Source organism: Panthera tigris, chromosome D1, assembly GCF_018350195.1.
Source record: "Panthera tigris isolate Pti1 chromosome D1, P.tigris_Pti1_mat1.1, whole genome shotgun sequence".
In the NCBI taxonomy this organism is placed as follows: domain Eukaryota; kingdom Metazoa; phylum Chordata; class Mammalia; order Carnivora; family Felidae; genus Panthera; species Panthera tigris.
In genome coordinates, this window is record NC_056669.1 from 7,294,141 (window position 1) to 7,310,694 (window position 16,554).

At 37.8% G+C, this 16,554-nt stretch overlaps 1 protein-coding gene across 2 annotated transcripts in view; it reads left to right on the top strand.

The window, feature by feature from the left end:
• DDX10 (DEAD-box helicase 10) overlaps positions 1-16,554 on the top strand; it is a 270,692-nt gene that overhangs the window by 57,537 nt on the left and 196,601 nt on the right. The window lies entirely within an intron of this gene.

The window sequence follows — 16,554 nt, forward strand, 5'->3', positions numbered from 1 at the left end:
ATGATGTTCTGTAGTTAAACTTTCTGAACCTTAGTGTGTGTCTGTAAAATGGGTCCAATAACAGTGTCTACTTTGCAGAGTTATGATTAGAAATAGAAAGCACCCAGCACAGTTGTGTATGTAGAAGAAGAGTGTGAACATTAGCTATGATTTCCAGCTGATAAAGTATAGTAGGAATGTACAGATAAGGGCGTGATACAGTTTTGCCAGTGCCATGGCCAGGCAGTGTCTGAGGGAGTTGCTGGGGAAAATAAGGCCTTTGTCTGAATCAGGACCAGTTGTAGAAAGAAAAAGTGATGCACTTCATTTACTTCAGGTGTTATATTAGGAAACCAGTTTGCTTTTATGATTATAGCCTAGTGGATAGAGCATTTTTAACATTCTCAGTCTTGTGCATTGATCTGGACAGTGCTAAACCCTACACTAATATCACAGGTGCAGTCAACATCACAGCCAAATATTTATGGAGAGTTTATAATTTGATATAATCAGACTATATTAGGCAGTGCCTCGTAGAAATGGATTTATTGCTTATAAATAGAACTAAAAGTGGTTTAACAGTAGGTATTTCATGTGTAATCATTAAATAAAATTATTGCATTAATTTCCTGGGTGGAGTTCTCTGTCCAGTTACCTGGCAGTATTCTTGTGGATATCAGTGTTGTGCAGTGTATTTCTAGAAGATACTGTGTAGGCGATATTGGGATATGGATTTTACTTATATTTAAAGAATGCTGATTTAAATGGACATTAGAGGAAGTATTGTCGTTGTTTGGGGAATGATTGGGCATGCTGATGAACTGTTGCAGGAGAGTGCTGGTTTAGCTGTTTTTTATCCCCATAATTATTTGATTTAACATGGGAATGAACTATGGTAGCTTATTTCCTGAAATTTCTTGCAGACAACTCAGTTTTTGTAAAAGAAATGTCAGGAAGTGATGAGTATCTATTAGTTTTCTGTAATCTGTCATGCACTTTGATTATCGTGTATCATATACTAAACTCTTACCACAGTCTTATGCAGTATTGCCCCCATTTTGCAGGTTAAGAAACAGAGACTTTGAAAGGGTCAATTGCTTGCCCAGTGTTGCAGAATTAGTGAAGTGGCATAACTGGAATTTGTACCTATGCCCACCTGACACAAGCCTCAGTGTAATTGTGCTTTGTTTTGATTCTTGGCAGTTCTACATTTAGGAGTTTCTTTTAGAGTTCATTTTTACTGCCTACTAGCACTGCAGCTGTTCTTCTGCAGCCCATTACTGCCTCAGACTTGGCTTGGATAAGCCTCCTAATTGGTCCCCACTGTTTTCCCATCATCTTCCTGCAGACCTCAGTCAGGTTAGTATTTTTTTTCATGTGGTTGGCCTTCCATGCTTCCCTTAAGTTCATCCTTTCAACTGGGCTTCCTAAACTTGCCATGCCCCCCTCCCCCCTTCCCCCTACCCCCTGCCCCCCTGCCCCCCTGCCCCACTGCACCACCAGCCCATTCTTTCCTGTGTGAGTTTCCACTCACACTGAAGACTCTGACCACTCCAGCATTTCACATCTTAACTACTCTTCTAGATTCATTGCTGATCATGCCTCTTCTTGAAGCGTGCCTTTACTTCTTCTTGTCATGGACATCTGGATTCTGATTGTCTGGTTAACTAGTCTTTCTTTTTTTGGCATTTCATAATATACCTCCATGAATGTCCTAATTTCTGTTCTGTACTGGGTGACCACTGAGGTTGCCATAACCTATGTGTGCAGTGGTCTTATATAACGCTTAGTTGAATGAGACAGAAGGGAGAGCTCTTTAAAACCTGAGAGTCAAGATTACTGTACCCTCACTTTTGATACCATGAAGTGGAACAATGGTGGGATGACCTTCATTGTTGAGTAGTCTAGATAGAGTTGGTATATGTGTCTCTTGGCTTCCTACAGGTGCTTTTTCTTTGTCTTATTTCCTGTTTTTAATTCTTTAATTGCAATTCAAACTTCATTCCAATTCAAAAGGAATAGTTATTGTGTGACTTGAAAGTGAGATGTACATACTGAATTATATATATAAATACATATTTCCTTCCTTCCCTATTTGAGTTTTTTATGCATATGATTTCCTGAAGATGTAAATTGACAATGGAAAGCTAAAAGCTTTTGGCTTGATGTTTATTCTTTCACATGCGGAATCATTATTGTATCAAAATATTTTGACTTTTCCCTTCATTTCCTGCTTTTATACATCCTCAGTGTTTAAAGCATCTGCTGGCTCCTGAATTTTCTAGTGCATTAATTTTATAGCCTAATTTTTAGAAACTTTATTTAATCAAGATATGTTTATCTTTGCTTTAAAGTGAAGGTAATGAAAGAAATGTGAAATAGGGCAGGCTATTTAAAAAAATTTTTGTTTTAATGTTTTTATTTATTTTTGAAGGGAGAGAGACAGAGCATGATCAGAGAGAGAAGGAGACATAGAATTTGAAGCAGGCTCCAGGCTCTAAGCTGTCAGCACAGAGCCCGATGCAGGGCTTGAACTCACGAACTGTGAGATCATGACCTGAGCCAGAGTAGGACACTTAACCGATTGAGCCACCCAGGCGCCCCTAGGACAGGTTATTTTTAAGGGCCGTGTAAGTTGCCCTTGAGCTTGATTGTTAGGATAATCAGAAATAAGGAGCTTTTCAGTCATCAATACGTGCTTGTTTATATTTATAGCTCCAACAAATATAACTGAAGAGAATTTAGGCTAATATGGCAGGTACTCTGGTTATGAACAGGTTTCCAAATGCTGTTTGTAAGACCCTTTGTTCTTAAAGTCATAGTAATCAATATATGTCTACCTCCCTAAAGCTTTTTAACAGGAGGGCTGTGTTTGTGGAGGCACTGGATTGTACTCAACATACTATTCACCTCGCAAATTTGTTGGAACAGATTTCTGTTTTGCTTCGTTCTGTTCAATGTATGTTTTTGGAACAGCTTCAAAGGTACATGACAAATCTTAAGTCCAAGGCAGCAGCTGAAACAGTGCCATTTATTGGTGACAGGCAGAGTTAAATCACGTTTGCTTTGATGTGAAGCTTTGCCATGAAAGTTTGCATTTCAGGTGAAATGGAGGCTTATTAAATGAACGCTTCATGGGTCTTTTAGGAAAAACTCACTCACCGAATACTTAATGAACACCTCCTAGTAAGCACCAGGTGTTGACAACATTAATAACATTCCTTGTCCTCATGGAGCTTCAATTGTAGTGGGGGAAGCTGCACAAAAAAATAAGTGCGTGTGTTGTGGGAAAAATGAAGCGGAGTAAGGGGGAGGCAGGGTTGGGGTGTGTGTGGAGTATTGCAGTTGAACATGTAATACCCAGAGGCCCCTCCCCGGGAGTACGTAGGGCACTCTTCTGCTATTGCTGGCTTAAGACCTTGATTGGTTTTTGAGCCCTGAAAATGTTGTTGTGCTCCCTCCATCCATGTGTAATATGAAAGAAAAGTTGTACTAAATTTTAAAGCAGTGGAAGTCCTTAAGTTCTGATTTTTTCCATGTTGACTAGTTTATTGCTTTTGTTGAAATATATTATTTCATACACATCTTCAAGTACTCCAGCTTGGCTGGTGCCCTGAGCATGTGTGTAATTTGCTGGTTGGTTAATGGAGCCTGGGAGCTAGACTGGGTAAAGGGAATGTAAAGAGAATTCAGACCCTCTGGGAGCCCATGCTAGCAAGTTAATTGGCCAGAGCCAGTGACACTTCAGTAAAGTTCAGTGGGAACACGGATGCCTGTATGTTAAGAAAGGCCAGTTTTTTTCAGTGACAGTAAAATCTAAGTATAAACTGTATGTAGTTGACATTAGAAACCAAAACCAAAAGAGTCAGCCTTTTTACCAGCAAAATGAGTTTATTCAGGAATTTATTCAGATTATTGCAACTCAGGATAAACTATGATGAAGCGTAGGCAAATCCAGAGAGCAGGGGAGAGGGAAAGGAGGAAGTTGGGAGGGGCTGCTTTGAAGAGTTTCCAGGTGATGCTGGCTTCTCATTGGCCGAGTGTGTTGGTTTCTCATTGGCTGGGCTGTTGCTGGGCCAGGAGAACTTCTTCCTTCTTCCTGATTGGACATGTGAAATCAGCTTCCTCTGGTTGGGGGTGTGATTGGTGATGCTGGAGTGCTCCCCTTTCAGGGCTCCCTGACTCCTGTTCACAGCACTTCTGAGAGTGAGGTTGTCCTACCGACTTCATGATGGCTTACATTTTAAAAGTTTTCAGGGCACTGCTTCCCAAGCTATGTTTTCTCAAGGACTAGGCCTTTAATTTCCAATTCATCATACAATAATAATTTTACAAAACATTAAAGAAAAACTACTAGAGTAAGACGCACCTCTCTCTGTTTTCTGGCTCTAGCTCTACCATTTTTGCTGCCTTTTCTTTGGGTTGGATTGTTTTAATTTTGGAGCGTAGAGTATCCTGGTGTTTTTTTCTTTTTCTCCACCTTGTTGGAAAAGCTGTTTATATGGTCATCATAGAATGCTGTGGGGATATTTGTGTATGTGTGTAATGAATGATGCTTAGTGAATGGAACATAGAATTTGCCATTTAGAAAATTGTGCCGTTTCTCTTTAACCCTTCCCTGCCTTTTGGGTCCTTTTTGATGAGTGGAATTTGATCCTGTGAGGGACACTGCCACACCTGCAGTGTGAGGGTTCCTCAACCCTCTTTGGTGCTCAGTTCCCTGTTTAAATTGTGCGCTTACCCCTTCAAGGAAGGAAGGAAGGTTGAGAGGAAGAACCGGTAAGTAGGTTTTTGGTAGGCACATTGACTGTAAAAGGAATGTGTAGCCAGATGAATCTCCTTGAGGGCAGGTTGCACTTTTTGCTTGTTGTTGCACCGTCTGCAGCATCTTTCATACGGCAGACACCTAGCACTTGTTGGTAGTTTAGGGTCATTTTCTTTCAGTGAGTCTCTCCTGCTGCATTCATCAACAGCACTTTCATCCCTAGTATCAAAATAAAGCAATAATACAGCTAGCTCTTCCTGAATAAGTCATGATTGGAAACATCTACAATGAAGTTTTAGTAAATTGAATTTTGAAATTTTTATTTATTTTTAAAGTCAGGAGTGTTTGTTATAGGACAGAAAGTTTATCTCTGTTAAGCTAGTAGCAGATCATCAATCTCTGGACATTGCTACTCCCGGAAGGCTGTTGCTATTTTTGGTTTGTTTTCCTTTCTTTTCTTTTTGTTTCTTGCCTGCTGGCTGTTAGAATTAAGGTGACAGACGGTCCTGATACAGTGTTGGACAGAGAATCTGCTGGTTTTTGTTTGGCATTATAAATGATTGAAAACAGACTGACATTTTGTTACAGGTTAATAAAGCCAACACAGTAGTGATTATTACAGTGCATTAATTTTAAGCTCTAGAAACAAGTGCCTTAGTAAATGTTCCTGGAATATATGAAGAAAATCCTAAGCGTTTGGCACACGTAAGATAGGCATCACATATTGCAACTTTTCGGAGAGCACTTAAAGGATGCCGCTCCTGTTTTCATGGATAATCTTTCTTGATGGAATTTTCATTACTGTTGGTCAGCTTCCTCCCCTTCCCTCACATTGGTGGAGCAAATGAATCACTTAATTTCTTAGTAGCAGTTACTATAAAGCCTACTTCCAAATAATTTCTAAGTTTGTTTTAAATTAAAAAGGCATATTTCCTGTTACATCTTTTGAGTATTTATGATTAGAATAATTCTGCCACCTGCACATATTTTCATATCTGCTGGTTTTTGTTACGGAGAGCAACAGAGTAGAGGAATGCTTTCTTCCTTGCTATGATTCCTAATTTTGGAAGGTACATTAATTTCAGAATGTTTGATATGGGAAATAGTTACAAAGTTCAAAACACTTAGTAAGAACTTGCTAGATAATGTTCTCTCCTGTGGTTTGGTTCAGCATTGTTTTATTTCCTTTGCGTCTCCTGATCTATGTAGACTTTTTTCTAGCTGCTGACAACATGTCCATAAAGTAGAACTTTACACATCAAAGACTAGGTAAAGTTCTGTTAGGCTATCTCTACTCCCCACCCACATCTTCTGAGAATGACTTTTTTTTTTTTTTTTTTTTAAGAAATCTGAAAAGCTGGCTTTTAGTGACTCTTATTTCTCCTTAGTATTTTCTATTAAGTGTTGTTAGTTGACTCAATTTGAAGCACACTTAGTAATGTGTGTTAATAACTATTGATCCATTTCATTTAATACCTTGAACTAAGTATTGTTTTTTTAATGGGCATTTTTAGAAATAATACCCTATTTTTAACTTTTTCCCTTCCATGAAAAGGAGGGAGAAAGTATTTTATTGCCAAAAAATATGCTATCAGGCAGGCTTCAGGACACTGTTTGGTTTCCAGCCTGAATACTAATACCATTTAGCCAACCAGATTTATAATGGGTTTATAATTGTAGGATTAGATACGGGGTAGTGGGTTAATTCTCCTCTCTCCCTTTCCCCACCTCCCATTAACTAGCTCTCTTATGTGGTGGAAATTACAGATTCGTTTGGCTCTTATTTACTGAAGAGAGAAAAACAAGTTATTTCTAGGTTTCAAGAACTGTGGAGAGTCTGAAATGCCACTCTACTTGCAGATTAACAAGTAAGCTTGCCACATTTTGATTTATGTTGCTAGACAATTCATGGCACATCAGCTGTAGGAGCTTCAAGTTTGCTTTGGTTTTCTTGCTTTTAAATTCCATAGGGACCATGTGCATGTGGTGCCAGCTGAGTGCCATCCACAGAGTAGGTTTGTGTGAGAGCTAAGGAACTTCCGTCTTGGAAGAGGGCCGCTAGCAAACCTGCCTAGCCTTTGCCCACAGGAAACACTGCTTTTATTAACCTGTCCTGGAACGAATCTGTTCACTGCCCTTGAGGGAAATATTGTTTTTATCTTCTAAGGCTGTCTGCTCTGTTGACATCCTTGAAAAGATAATCTGGAAGAGTAATGGATAGAAGATGGGCAGACACATGAGAGACCCATGGATGGTTGTCTCCTAAAGCTAGATAGCAGCAAAAAGTCAGAACTGTTTCTATCTGTCTTTTTGTTGTGGTCTGCTTTTCCCCAGTGTGAATGTAGAAAAACTACTCCCATGTAAATAATCAACATGAATTCCAGAGACACATAGATTCCTCCTTGTGAAAACTGTTAATTTTGTTTGATAAGGCCCTAAAATAGTGGGGAGTTACTTTTGCTGAAACTGAGTCAGTGCTCCAAAGTGTGCTTCCTCAGCAACCTGTGCTTACCACTGTCATAGCACTGAACACTCTGCACTGTCATATTGTTTGTTTTTCCCACCTTACCATGTACCTTTAAGGAGGCAGAGAATGTATATCACTCATTTTTGTATCTGATCCATCAGGATTGCCTCTCACTATGATAGGTTCTCAGTAACTGTTGAATGAAATGAGTGAATGATAAGTAAATGAGTAGAACTTTTAAAATTCAAATCTAGTTGGCCTTTTATCAGTTTATTCAGGTTCCTTACCCCAATTTGAGACTGTACCGTTTGATAGAAAAATGTGCTTGGAACATAAGTGGCCAGAAAATAGTTGTTGGCCAATTGGGTTAATTTTAGATAGGACCCTTGTATTGGAATTCAGAAACTGGGTTAGATAACAGTAAATATCTTGTGTGAAATCTTCCCTAAACCTCTCTTAACCATCCATCATCCTTTTCTCTTCATATTGGTTGTTTTGATGTCTGGATCTGCTTTCTTGATGTGGTCCTCTGTCTTCTCTAGCGGAAAAAATAAGTGAAATATTGGCCACCCACCTTCTTCTAAAGATGGTTGAGGAAGTCTTTAGAAAAACTAACTTCTTTTAAGGTGTCATAATTCTCAAATATTTTTACATAGTGCATAGGTTACTTTAAAGTTTTGCTTAGTATTGACCCTTTATGAAATTGAATTGTATCTAAATGTGCTAGATCTCATTCTCTTTTCATACACATTGCCTTAGAAGGTATTAGTGTGCTCCATTAGTCTGAAAGCTCTCTACTGTAAGTGGAATGGCCCTGTGGTGTCACTGAGTAATTAGTCTCGCAGGCAGACTTTGAGACCAAGTGCAGTTTGCTTTTTGTTTAAAAGGCCAGTGTTGAAGCCCCTTTCCTTAGACACAGAGCAAGCCCCCACCTTCATTTCCATCTTGTAGCCCGAGCCACTTTACATATTCTGTTCTTTAGAGTTCACGTTTCTTGTAATTGAAAACATCCTTAAATACTCAATAGCTTTTAAAATATTGTTATTTAAAATACTCCTTTATCCTAAAAATTTAATAAAATATTTTGTAAAGAAAAACTGACTTCTTACATTGAACCACTAGTAATTTATTTTACAGTGTGTTCACTTGTAGCGATCAGTTTGATCCTAACGTTATCCCATCAAAGGCTTGTTTCGTGTCTAAATGTGTATATGGTTCTGTGTAGACTTGATGAGACTCTTCCCTCTGGTTGTGTACTTATTCAGCTGCAGATGGAGGCAGAAGCAAATGGAAGCAGTCTTCCTGTCTCTCACAGGAAGCACACAGCACACAGCACACAGCCTCCTCCACAGGGAGGCCCCTCAGGTTCTCTTGTCCCCACACTCAAGAAGCTTGCAGAAGCATTCTAAAAGCTGCTAGGTAGTAGTTGTGCTATCTCCTGAGTCATATGAGTAAGCATGATAATCAAAATTATCTAATTCTTTTCTACCAGAAATGAAAGAATTGTTTTGGCAGATCTGTGTGTTCACATTTGTGTTGGCTTTATATGTTCTTACCATGAGTATATTTTGTAGTATAGAGAAGAAAAATGATTCTTAAGCTTTTTCAAATTTGGATCTACAACTACTTTATACTTAATTATATTGTCATTTATATCATTAATTTGAATGGCTTTAGATAGTTTTATAGAAATTCCTCAGATCAGAAGTTGAGGGCAAGAGTAGTTTCATCACAGTTGGGAAGCTTTTTTCCAGTAGCATTCATTTGTTGACTTGTTGCACATTGTGTGAAATGTAAAGCCTTAGCAGATGCCACGGAATGATTGTTTGATGAGGCTATTTATGTCTCTGGTTTTCTCAGGTTGAAAGACCCTGCTGGACTACTTTGAACATAAGCTTCTTTCTTACTCTATTGAGATCTCTGTAAAAACGCCCGTAGAAACTTCAGGGACTCATTTATTCCTACTTTCACTGAAGTAGTTTATAGTACCCAGACTCAAAACCTACTGAGGAAAGAATGAAGATACTAAGCCTTTAAGCATCTGGGCTAGCCTGAGCATTTGGGATTGTGTCTGTTGACTTTATTCTCTGCCATGTTTTCCCTCCTATAGTTAATCAAGTTTTTTTTTTTTAATTTACATGATATGGACATGATACTGTACCAAATATGAATAACAGTTAGACTTGTCAGCCCTCAAGAAAGTTATATGGTTGAGGAGACAGGATATTGATATGGAAGCATTTGGTGAAATAACGATAGAAGTATAAGAAAATAATATAAATTGTTGAACTGTAGTAATAGAATGGTTTGAATTAGAACTAGAACTTTGGGCTTGAGTTCAGGGATCTTCCTGGAGTAGGTGGGACTTGATGAGTGTTGAAGGTTGCATTGGATTTGGTAGTTGGGACTAAGGAGGGTAAAAGTATGAACAGATGGGGGAGCAGTAGTTGTGGTCTTTCACTTTTGGAATAATAGGAGAGCTCTGCAGGACGTGGTGAGGAGTAGTGAAGCAAGCGAAGGATAATATCTATTGATACGTTTTCATATTATCCAAGTTTATTACTGTGACCACTTATTTCAGCTTAAATATAAATCTGATCATAGTATCAAGTAAAGGAAACTTGGTACAGATTCATCTTAAAATATGACTTCTAGAAGTGAGAGTCCTTTTAAAAAATTGTAGAATACTTATCACTGAAAATATAATTGACATGGTATGTTATGTTAGTTGCAAGTGTACAACATATTGATTCAACCATTCGAGACATTACTAACTGCTCACTACAGTGTGTGTTGTCACCATCTGTCAATATTATTGACTATATTTCCTATGCTTCTCATCTCTGTGACTTATTTATTTTATAACTGGAATTTTGTACCTCTTAATCCCCTCATTTATTGCAACCATCCCCCACTTCCCCCTCTTGCAATCATCAGTTTGTTCATTGTGTTTAAGAGTCTGTTTGTTCTTTTGTTTTTTTAGATTATACACATAAGTGAAATCATTTGGTATTTGTTTTCTCTGACTTACTTCACTTAGCATAATACCTTCTGGGTCTATCCATGTTGTCACAGATGGCAAGATTCCATTCTTTTTTATGGATGAATAATATTCCACTGTGTGTGTGTGTGTGTGTGTGTGTGTGTGTGTGTGTGTGTGTGTGTGTGTGTGTATGTATCTACCACATTTTCTTTATTCATCTGTTGGTGGACACTTGGGTTGCTTTCATATCTTGGCTATTGTATAATGCTGCAGTACACACAGGGGTGCGTATATCTTTTTGAATTAGTGTTTTCATTTTCTTTGGGCAAATAGCCAGTAGTGGAATTATTTGATCATATGGGGTTTCTGTTTTTAATTTTTTGAGGAAGCTCAGTACCGTTTTCCATGGTGGCTGCACCAGTTTACATTCCCACCAACAGTGCACCAGGGTTCCCTTTTCTCCGCATTCTTTTGAACACTTATTTCTTTTTGATACTAGGTATTCTGATGGGTGTGAGGTGATACCTCTCTATGGTTTTGATTTGCATTTGCCTGGTGATGACTGATGTTGAGTATCTTTTCATGGGTCTGTTGTCCATCTGTATGTTTTCTTTAGAAAAATTTCTGTTCATTGGATTGTGTTCTGGTTTTTTTGGTGTTGAGTTGTAGAAGATCTTTATTTTGGGTATTAAGTCCTTACCACATTTATCATTTGTAGATAGTCCCTTTCATTCCGTAGGTTGCCTCTTTGTTGATTGTTTCCTTTATAGCGCAAAAACTGTTTATTTCCATGTAGTTTCAATGGTTTATTTTTTTTCTTTAGTTTCCCTTGCCTGAGAAGACAGATCCATAAATATATTGCTAAGGCTGGTGTCTAAGAGATGACTGCCTATGTTTTCTTCCAGTTTTATGGTTTCAGGTCTCACATTTAGGTCTTAAATCCATTTTTAGTTTATTTTTAAGAAGGTGGTTCAGGTTCAGTCTTTTGCGTATAATATAGTGGTCCAGTTTTCCTAACACCATTATTGAAGGGATCTTTTCTTTGTTGTTATCTTGCCTTCTTTGTAGTAGATTAATGGACATTATAGGTATGGGTTTATTTCTGGGCTCTTTCTCTTGTTTCATTCATCTATGTGTCTATTTTTATGCCAGTACCATCATGTTTTGATTTCTACAGCTTTGCAGTGTATCTTGAAACCTGGGATCATAATGCCTCCAGTTTTGTTCTTCTTTCTCAAGATGGCTTTGACTATTTGAAGTCTTTTGTGCAAATTCTAGGATTATTTGTTCTAGTTCTATGAAAAATGTTACTGTTTTTTTTTTTTAATAGAGATTGCATGGTTTCTATAGATTGCTTGGGTAGAATGGCCATTTCAACAATATTCCCTCCCCATCCATGAGCGTGGTATATCTTCCTGTTTGTGTCATATTCCATTTCTTTCCTCAATCTCTTCTTGTTTTCAGAGTTAGGTCTTTCACCCCCTTGGTTTAATTTATTCCTAGATATTTTATTCTTTTTTAGTGCATTTGTAAATAGGATTGCTTGGGAGTCTTTTTACAACTCTGTGAATAGTCTTAATTAAGAAACATTATAATTAGCATTAATAGTTGTGATTCTTAATCAGCAATAAGACAGTAAAATACTCAGATATGGAACTGTTCTAGACCTTGAAGGCCTGATACAGGGTTAGATATGTTGAAAATTAATGCGTCATATTACTCCTTTCTCAGTGGGAGACTTTGAGCCCACTTCTCCACTCTCCCCACTCCCTTTTCTAATAACAGCTTTATTGAGATAAAATTCACATATCCTACATTTCATCCATTTAAAGTGTATAGTTCATTAGTTTTCAATGTGTTTGTGGGGTTGTCCAACCATTTTCTTTTTATACATATATATGTATACACATACATATACATATATATGTATAAATGTTTATTTTTGAGAGAGAGAGAGTGGGTGCAGGAGGGGCAGAGAGCGAGATACACACACACACACACACACACACACACACACACACACACACACACAGAATCCAAAGCAGGCTCGGGGCTCCGAGCTGTCAGCTCAGAGCCTGACACGGGGCTTGAACCCATGAACCCGTGAGATCATGACCTGAGCTGAAGTTGGACGCTTAACCAACTGAACCACGCTGGTGCCCCCAACCATTTTCACCATTATAGAATGTTTCATCACCTCCACAAGGAAGTTCCACGCCCTTGAGCTGTTACTCCTTAAACCCCCATTTTCTTTCCACCATAAGCAACTGGTAATTTATTTTCTATCTCTACAGGTTGTTTCATGTAAGTGGATGTTTCATGTAAGTGGTATTATATGTGGTCTCCTGTGACTGTTTTCACTAAGCATGTTTTAAAGCTTCATCCTTATTGTTAGGTGTAGCAGTACTTCTTTTCTTTTTATGGTTGAATAATATTCTGTTGTATGGATATACCACATTTTGTTTATCCATTTATCAGCTAATGAGCATTTGAGTTCCTTCCATCTTTTGGCAGTTATGAATGATGCTGCTGTGAACACTCATATACAAATTTTTGTGTGCAAATAAGGATTCATTTCTTTTGGGTATATACAGTTGCTGGTCATATAACTCTAACTTGATGGGGACCTGCCACACTGTTTTACAGAGTAGCTGTACCATTTTGCATTTCCACTAGCAGTATTGAAAGTTTCCATTCTTCTACACCTTCAGCACTTGTTACCATCTGTATTTTTGATTCTAGTTATCCTGCTGGGTGTGAAGTAGTATCTAATTGGGGATTTGATTAGCACTTGCCTGATGATCAATGAGATGCTTATACTCATGTTGTTTGTGGTTTGGTTGAGTATGGAGAACATAAGCATTAAATGATGGTAACAGTACCTGTTGGCTTAGGCATGTTATAGAAATGTTTTGGAGTGAGGCAGTGCAAAGCCCTGTGAGGATGGGACTTGAGTTGAAGACTTGAAGAAAGGAATTTAGCTAAGAATTGTGATCATAAGGGCTTTTTATAGCATAAACGGATTTGCAGATGAAAATGTACATGTCCGATTGTGAAGATATACATGAGGGAGTCATAGCTATATTTGGATAGTTGGGTTGTGCTAGATTAAGAGGCTCAGTATATGAAGTTGAGCCTAGATAGTGTAAATAGGGGAACTTAAAATGTGTTTGTTTAGTAGTATGATCATATCTAAAATTCTTTTCTGTAGGTCAGTCTGATTAAAATGTAAGTAAGGGATAGCAGATAGGTTTTCCGTTATGTGCTTACTGATCAGTTGGCGGTGGCAACCTGGATCTCTATACTGAAAAGGATATGTTCAGTTTGGCTCAGTTGGCCAGAGTGTGGTGATTCAATAGCAAGGCCCACTTGTAGCATAGTATGGAAGAATTTTGACATGATCACTACTTTCTTCCCATTTCTGGAGGGTAGACTGAGGTGATAGGTGTGAATATAAGCAACATGGAGAGAAGAGGAAAGGGTGTACTGTTTTTAGGCTGTGGGTTTTGTGAGCAGAATGTTGGTGACTTCTCCCCTGACATTCCTTTTGACTTCTGGAGAACTAACCTATTTACTTAATCTATGTACTTGTAATTGCTCTAGCTCACTCCCCATTTTCCTCATGCCTGCTGTTATCCTCTCCCTATTCTTTGCTTTGTACTGTTAAATTAGTCCTCTGATGTCCTTTCTCAAATCCATCTTGTAACATAGCCATCAGAATTATCTTAAATGCACATCTAATCAGTACTTTCACTGATCTTCTTTTTGAATATATTATGAGCCGAAAATTACTGTTTCATGGTATTTGTTTTACCAAACTTTCCATGGATTCTGGCCTTTCTGAGATTTTTGGGTGTACTGGATTTATTATTAGGGTTCAGGCAGAAACACGCACACACACACACACACACACACACACAGTAACTGTGAAAAAAGTTTGTCTGCATATGGGCTTCTGTGGTACAGGTACAGTAAGTGTCTAATGGATTGACCATCCTGCAGGTAAGAATGGCAAGTTTTGGACAAAATATGAAACTTAAGGACTTGAGAGAACAAAAATAAGCAGGTTTTGGAGAAAGTCAAAATTCTCAAGAAAGGACTGGCATAGGGTAGATTTTCTTTTGTGGTAGTTTTGCCATAAGAATGGGCCACCATTCAAAAGTGGGAGAAAACTCACATAGGAACTATGCGGTCTTTCTGGTCCGACAAAAAGGGGATGGAGCTGGGGCAGTTTTGTCCCTCAGGGAGAGAGACTGCTGGAAGGCAGTCTGGGAAGAAGAGCTCCTGAGCCTTTCATGGGACCTAACTCCTTTGTCAGCAAATGGTAGAGCAAGTAGATTCAGTACATCTATGAAGACATTGAGGACCTATCTGGCCAGCACTGTCAGCCCCTTCAGCCGAATTGTATTTTAGTACAGTACATCTGACAAGGGTGAAATAGTCATTCTTTTCCAGTTCACATGGTGTATTCATAATGCATCGTATGTTAAGTCATAAAATAAGCTTCACTAGATTTAAAAGGGTTGAATTCATACACAGTATATACTTTGATTATAACTGAGTTAAAATAGGAATCAGTAAGACATCTAGGAAGACCCTAAATACTGGGAAAGCTAAATCTAATTAAGGTTTGAAGAAGTCCGTGTCCTTGCTTAGTTGTTATTTTTGACTTTCAGCTCTAATATTGTCATGGATATTAATTTTTAATAATGAGGTAAAAATATAGAGGAACATGGAATGAGTTGCATAAGAACTATTGAAGGCTATGTCTGAATTCCTCCTCCACCCCCACAGCTTTATTGAGATATAATCCTGTGGATATTATCAAAGGCCAGAGTGGTGATGAAATAGGACTCAGTTATTATACACAATTTGTGAAGTAGAGATTTGTGACAGGATACTGTACTTCTTCCAAATTGGCATGTACACTGTTACTGTTGAGAATCTTTATTCAAGGAACGGGGGGTTACTGCCATATGTATTTCACTCTTCAAGTTTGTTAGCTTATTGACAGGTTGCATGTTATATCAGGTCAAAATTAAAGGTTCTCCTGATGCTTAAAGGTCAAAGAACTGATTTGCTTTTGTTATGCCCGAAAGAGAGAAACCATATAATCTTACTAAATGCTTGGGTTTCTCTTTTCACGCTTCTTGGAGGTGTCACTGCTATAATTTTTTTTTTCTGTAAATGTCAGTATATAGAGAGTATGTAAGGCATCATAAAGTAAACTGTAGCTGAATCACATTGAATATGTTGAGTTCTGTTAATAAAATTGAGTTATCATGAAAGAAATCATATCAGAAGTGTTTAATGATCATTTAAAGAGTGTAGGATTTCAAGCAGGTATTACTTTGGTTAAAGTAGAATTACTCGTACCTGCAAATGAATTATTAAACTAGTAATTTGCCCTTTTTGTTAACAAAGGTCTTTGTTTTGTTCCTAAGAAAATTAGGTTAAACCAAGCATTTAAGAATTGTATTTTACTAAAATCCTACATTGAATTTATTGGTTGGTAATATGATGGGCAATTCTGTAAGTACTCTGTAAAAATGATTTTTATTTTGAGCTTGTAATTTCTTTTTTCAGAGAAGAAACAATCATGATTGGTATAGTCAAAGCTAAAGTAAAATTGCAGAATCTGTATGAAGTACAGCTGTTACTTTGAATGTTGTAGTTGATGGAAATGAGAAGCCATATTAAGATTCTGATCTGAAAGATTCCACTTGAGAAATTGGCTGCCATTGTTTTCTTCTTCAGGAAACAATCAGAAAAGCTAACCTCAAGGGAATCTTTTGTTTTAGTATGTTTAGCAGTGGGTGATGTTATAACACTGCTGCTATCAGCTTGGTTTGTCCTTCATTTATTACTGACTAAGCAGATGTACTTTGGACTGAATATCAGTTACAGGGCTGGTTTAAACTTTAAGTTTCACTTGGCAAATGTGATAATAGAAAATGGGAGACCTGAATTGTAAGTTTTCTACTCAGAAGTTAAAGGATATTGAACTACTCATACAACTGTGCTGTAAATCCATCTCTCTTTAGGGTTTCTAACATCCTGTGTCTCTGTTACCCTCGTCCTCTCCTGCCATAGGCCCTTTTAGCAGTCCATTAATGCCTATAGACCCCTACTCCGAGTAATGTTTCAAACACATAAAATAAAATACATAGAATTACTTGATAAAAGTTCATGGACACCGCCCTCTCCTTGACTTTTATCATGTATCAGCTGCAGATGAGTTAGATGGACTACTCTGCTTCTTAAAGTCTTTGATACTAAACTTGTGGAGAGTCTCCTTTGATGAAATCTTACACTAATGTAAAAATCCCTTACATTATAATTTATTGTGATTCTTTAGCT